Raw genomic sequence first — 6,821 nt, 5'->3', positions numbered from 1 at the left:
CTTTGATTTATACAGGGAATTTGCTTGTGTTGTTCTCTCAACAGCTCGTTTTCAATGCTAGATTTTGTTAACAATCGAACAGTTTTATTCAACGAAGAACAGAACAAAGGAATATTTTGGTAAAGATAACACTGTATTATAAGTGATAACAGAATCTGGGGAGGTGTATATAGAGGTCCTGAAAACGTTAGAAAGTAAAGTCACAAAGAAGATGAACGTATTTTCTGTATAATTTAGTCAAATTGAAAAGTAAGCTTTTGTTGCAGTTGTACAGAACCTTGGTAAAGCCATCCCAGAATATTTGTGCAGTTTTGGTCTCCTTTTCTAAGGAAGGATACTCCTGCTCTCAAGGAAGTAGTTGATGCCAATATATTGAACATATTTAAAAGACGACTAGATACAGCACTTGGGGCAAATGGGATCTAAGGTTATGGGGAGAAAGCAGGATTAGGCTATTGAGATGGATGATCAGCCATGATTGTGAAGAATAGTGGATCAGGCTTGAAGGGCTGAATGGACTCCTCCTGCCCCTATGTTTCTATGTTTAAGTTGGCCTGCTCAGAATTATATACAATACTCTATCAATTTTGAATCAAATTATAAACATAGAAAAAGGATAGTGCAATCTATTAAAATTATAAGATTCTTGTCCTCTCCATACTACTACAAAAAATTTACAAAGTTGGCTGAGGTAAGGCAGCTTTATTTAAGATATATCTTACTGTGGTTTCATTTTGTCTGCAATGGGGAGCAAGACCATGTGAAATTGCATCACTTCCTCTCATGATGTGTACTGCATCACATTCATATTTCACATGGCCGGTATTTATCAGTTCTGTCATGTCTCATGTTTGGTATATTTAAGAGATAAGCACGTGATGTTACCCATGTATCATAGATCTGCAACTATAAAGGACTCAAGCACCATATTCATTTGGATCTTCTGAAATGTGACACACTGTTAAAAGAAAGCTCTTCCATTATAGCCAACTAGCTTAACTTTAACCCAGACATGGATGTACCTGTGAAAGTAATATCTACATATAATAGCCATCAATAATAATTATCTGTTGGATCTTCCACAACCATGTTGTCCACATCCAATTTACCATATTGTGAGAGGTAACCTACCCATTGCCAGATAAAATGAGCCCTGCTGAAAGCAAAACTCACATCATCGTTAGAAGTTGTGGCTGTCTGTAAAGAAAGCCCTCCGATATCTTAGAGCTTGATACTTGGAAAACTAGTTGAGATCAACTGAACATTAGCTTCCCACATCGGAAAATTTAGATATTCAGCAACATTAGCTTTCGAGAAGCTATAGGGATTGATATATATGACATTGACCTGCAAGAAAGACAGCTAATTTCTTTAAGAGTAAAATCCAAGTTCCTTCAATATACAAGAATTTATTTTTAAGAATCCCATTATGATCCCAGTTGATGATATTATTCAATAAGGCAGGTCCCAGAATAAAATCTAGCTTGAAATATTTTATCTATATTTTAATATGTTGGTCATTCACTGAAAAAGAAGCCCACAGGTCACAAATTTTCTTTAACACTCACACACTCTCTCATCCTCTCACATTAGGCGCAATGATGCAGCAGCAGTTTTATCTCCTGCTCAGCAACCTCTTGACCCCTGACAACATTGTCAGGAAGCAAGCTGAGGAAACCTATGAGAATATCCCTGGCCAATCAAAGGCCACGTTTCTTTTGCAAACACGCAGGAATACATCAGTTGCAGAAGAGGTAAGTCAGATGGCCGCTGTTTTAATGCGGTGAATGCCGTCTGCATCTTTTGATGAGTTATTCCCAAGCCTAACACCAGAATGCAGTCAAAGATGAACTGCTTCTGGGTATCCAGATGGAGGGATCATCTAACATCAGGAAGAAGACTTGTGATATTGCAGCAGAACTGTCAAAGAGCCTAATTGATGATGAAGGACAAAAACGAAATTTTGAAATTCCTCTTTTGAATCTGTCAGCTCCCAGAACATGATGTTGCATGAAGCTGCTTTGCACATATCCTAGAACTTCTCAGGAATTTTTGGAAGCCAGTAATGACATTATCTTGATGTTATTAAACAAATGTTACTTCAATGCATGCAAGGTCAAGAAAACTCAACAATTCAAATGCTTGCTGTCAGGGCTGCAGCAGCATTTGTGAGGTTGATGAGAACAATACTTCATCACAAAAGCACTTTGCCAACATGCTGCCTGGTATCCTGCATGTTGTCAATGGTTCCTGTTATCAAAATGATGATACAGTTCTGAAATCAGTAGTGGGGCTTGCAGATACAGCACCAAAATATTTATGTCCTCATTTTGAACCCACCTTAACATTTAGCCTGAAGCTCTGTGCAGATACAACACTGCAAAACATGCAGCGCCAGCTGACACTGGAAGTGATTGTGACTTTGCCTGGGACCGCATCTGCCATGCTGCAAAAACACAGCAACATTGTATCACAAGCTATTCCACGGATAGGGCAATGATGGATGTAGAGAATGATGAAAACTGGTCAAATTCAGCTGAACTTGGAGTCGATGACAGAACAGAAATTGCTGGAAAAGCTCAGTGAGTCTGGCAGCATCTGTGAAGGAAAAAACAGCTAACGTTTCGGGTCCGGTGGCCCTTCTTTAGAACAGCAATTTCTGTTCTGTTTCCTGATTTATAGCATCCGCAGTTCTTTCTTTTCTATTGAAGATGATGACTTTAACAGCAATGCTGTTGTTGGCGAAAGAGCACTGGACAGAATAGCCTCTGGTCTTCGTGGTAATGCAGTGCTTCCACTCTCAAACGAACACATCATGAAAATGTTACAAAACACTGATTGGAAATATAGGCCTGTAGGTCTGATGACCTTGTCTGCTATCAGGGAAGGTTGTCGTCAGCAATTGGAGAGGATTCTCAATGAGATTGTGAATTTCATTTTGCTGTTTCTTCAAGATCCACACTCAGGAATCAGAAATGCAGCTTGCAATGCAATAGGTCAAATGACGACAGATTTTGCACCTACTTTCCACAGGAAATTTTATGCTAAAGTCATTTCAGCACTCTTGCAGACAGTGGAAGATCAGGCGAATCTACAAGTTCAAGCTCACATTGTTGCTGCTGCCATTAATTTCTCTGAAAATTGCTCCAAGTTGCTGCTACTTCCATGTCTTGATAATAAGTGAATCACCTATATGTTATCATGGTAGCTAAACTGCAGGGGATCATACAGAAAAGTGCTAAGTTGGTATTGGAGCGGGTTGTGACATCCATTGCTTCAGTGGCTGACACTGCAGAGGAGAAAGTTGTCCTGTACTGTGACTTGTTCATGCCATCGTTGAAGCATGTTGTTGAAAATAGAGCACAGAAAGAGCTTCAGCTCTGTAGAGGTAAAACTATTGAGTGCATTAGCCTCACAGGCCTCGCTGTTGGCAAAGAAAAAAATATCCAAGATGCCTCGGATGTCATGCAGTTGCTCCTAAACACCCAAACGAATTCCAGTGAGTTAGAGCATGGCAGCCCACAGAAATCTTATATGATCTCTGCTTGGGCAAGAATGTGCAAGATCCTTGGTAAGGAGTTCTAGCAATGTCTTCCTGTTGTTGTGGAGCAGTTGATGAAGACTGCTTCGATTAAACCTCAGATGGCCCTCCTAGACACTCAAGATATGGGCAACATGAGTGAGGATGATGGATGGGAGTTTGTGAACCTTGGAGATCAGCAGAGCCTTGGGATCAAAACTTCAGGTTAAGGGCAGAAGGCAACAGCTTGTCAGATGCTGGTATGTTACGCAATGGAGCTGAAGGAAAGGTTTGCCTAATACACCCAGCAAGCAGTAAAACTGATGGTCCCGCTTCTTAAGTTTTATTTTCACGTTCATGTTGCTGTCGCTGAATCAATGCCTCTGCTATTGGAATGTGCTTGAGTCCAAGGACCTGAATATGTGACTCGGATGTTGCACGTTATGCGTGATTCTCTCATCAAAAGATTTGGTACAGAGCCAGATTCTAATGCTCTTTCTGAAATTATGCATTTGTTTGCAAAGTGTATAGAATTGATGGGTGAAGGCTGCTTAAACAAGGAACATGATGAGGAACTGGGAAATATTATAAAGGGGAATTTAGAGGAACATTTCAAAAGTCAAGAATTGAGACGAGCAAAAAGACAACATGAAGACTACAATGAACAAATTCCAAAATGAAGATGAAAGTGATGTTTCCATCTTGACTAAAATTTCAGACATCCTGCATTCAATGTTTGGCTGTTACAAGATGAAGTACTGCCATGATTTAAACAAACTTTACCACTAATAGTTAACCTAATCTGTCCACACAGGCTGTGGGCTGACAAGCAGTAGGATTTTGTGCATCTTTGATGATGCAATTTAGCATTGCAGTCCTATGTCTTTTAAATATGCAGAGTACTTCTTGAGGCTCATGTTGCAATACATCTGTGACAACGATCCTGATGTCAGTCAAGCAGCTACACATGGCATTGGAGTTAAGGCATGATTTGGTGGAGAGAATTACAGACTATTCTGTACAGAGGCAATTCCACTCTTGGTGGGAGTTATTCAACTGGAAGGGTCCCAATCCAAAGAAAATATTAAGGCAACAGAAACGTGCATATTTGCAGTAGGTAAAGTCATGAATGTGTAAATATCAATGAGACTTTAACACTAAGACAGATATTTATCCCACAAATGAAAAACAAACACAATGCAAACCAAACTATAGAATGTAGATCACAGTTTGAAAGAGCCTAAAACAAAGAGCAAAACAACACCTCATCAATTCCCCAACACCATCACTTTATACTTTCACATGCAGAGAAAGTACCCCTCTCTCTCCAATCTTGAAATTTCACTCAACTGATTCTTCCCAAGGTACTTTCTCCTGAACTGTCCTCTCATTATGAATATTCATAGAACTAACAGCTTAAACTTCATCAGCTTTCGATAACCTGCAGATTTTGACCTGAAATACCCCTAGCCTGCCAGTTATACGAATGAACTTTGCTACTAAAATAGCATTTTCCCAAAACTGTTCTGTAATTCTTTCTAGGAGAGAAAGTACATTGTGTTTCTAATTCTAGTCCAGCCTCCTCCAAAAGCTAGCTTAAAAAATCCAGTGTCTAGGTTTCCTAGCCCAAAATAAATTTTTGATTATACTAAAGTATAAACAAGCTAATGGCCCTTAATAGAAAACTGGAGAGAATTGCGGATGCTGCAAATCAGAAACACAAACAGAATTTGTGGCCATTTCTGCCACCTCTGGTGGGATGCCACCAACACACACATACTCCCCTCTCCCTCCTTCGTCAGCCTTTTGCAAGGATCGTTCTCTCTGGGACACCCTGGTCCACACTGACTTCTAACATCACCCTATATCCCCACAGTACCTTCCCCAGCAACTACAGAAGGTGTAACCGCTGCCCATTTATTTCCTCTGTATCTGAGGGTACAAACACACTTTCCAGGTGAAGCAGTGCTTTACCCGCACTTCACTAAATCTATTCTACTGCATTCATTGTTCACTATGCGGCCTCCTCTAGATTTGAGGAAACAAATTGTGGACTAGGTGACTGCTTCACAGAGCACCCACATTCCTGAGTTCCCAATTGCCTGCCACTGCAGCACACCACTGTGTTCCCTGGCCAATAACTCTGCCTCAGGCTTACTGCAGCTCTCCATTGAAGCTCAGCACAAGCTGGAAGAACAGCTCTCCATTTTCCACTTTGGAATTCTACAGCCTTTTGGGAATATTGAGTTCAAACTCCTTCCCCAGGCTTTTCCCCACCCTCACACACCAGACCTTCTTATTACATGGACTGCTATTACACAAAACCCATTGTTAGCCACTAATAGTCCTCATTAGTAGTTATTTATTCTTCCAGGCTAATCATAATCTACTCTTTTTAGTATATGTGTTCTTCTCTCTCTTTCGGCTCTATTTCCACCTACCATTTACGCCTTACCCTCTTCCCCCCAACTTATCTTCTGCACAAAACCCATCCTTTTCCTAGCCAGCATCATTTCTGAGGAAGGGTCACTGGACCCAAATTGATAACTCTGATTCCTCTCCATAGAGCTGCCAGACCTGCTGAGTTTTTCCAGCAATTTCTGCTTTCGTTGTTAATAGCCCATAATGTTTAGTTCTTTGGTCATAAACACACCACAATGTAAACCACCTTCAAAACCACCTTTGCTTGCTGTCTGGCACCAACTGGATTAGTTTATAATCCTGAAGATTGGCTGATGTAGTACTTTGCTCTTCTGACACTTCTTCAAAAGTAACCACTCATATGCCAATCATTTGAAACCCAAACTGAACAAATCTAGATATAAATCATAGATAACAAGGTGTACAGCTGGATGAACACAGCAGGCCAAGCAGCATCAGAGGAGCAGGAAGGTTGACGCTTCAGGCCTAGACCCTTCCTCAGAAATGGGGGATGGGGAAGGGAGTTCTGAAATAAATAGGGAGAGACGGGGAGGTCAATAGCAGATGGATAGAGGAGAAGATAGGTGGAGAGGAGACAGACAGGTCAAAGAGGCGGGGATGGAGCCAGTAAAGGTGAGTGTAGGTGGGGAGTTAGGGAGGGGATCGGTCAGTCCAGGGAGGATGGACAGGTCAGGGGGGCGGAATGAGGTTAGTATGTAGGAGATGAGGGTGGAGCTTGAGTTGGGAGAAGAGGATAGAGGCAGGAAGGAGGGGTTAGGGAGGCGGGGATGAGCTGGGCTCGTTTTGGGTTGCAGTAGTGGGAGGGGAGATTTTGAAGCTTGTGAAGTCCACATTGATACCATTGGGCTGCAGGGTTCTC

At 41.3% G+C, this 6,821-nt stretch overlaps 1 pseudogene; it reads left to right on the top strand.

The window, feature by feature from the left end:
• The first annotated feature begins 1,598 nt into the window (after window positions 1–1,598).
• LOC125457719 (importin-5-like) lies at window positions 1,599–4,764 on the top strand (annotated as a pseudogene).
• Window positions 4,765–6,821: the final 2,057 nt, after the last annotated feature.

Source organism: Stegostoma tigrinum, chromosome 14 (assembly GCF_030684315.1).
Source record: "Stegostoma tigrinum isolate sSteTig4 chromosome 14, sSteTig4.hap1, whole genome shotgun sequence".
NCBI lineage: Eukaryota > Metazoa > Chordata > Chondrichthyes > Orectolobiformes > Stegostomatidae > Stegostoma > Stegostoma tigrinum.
Note: the sequence above shows the minus strand (reverse complement) of the source record. Positions and strands in the feature narration are given on the sequence as shown.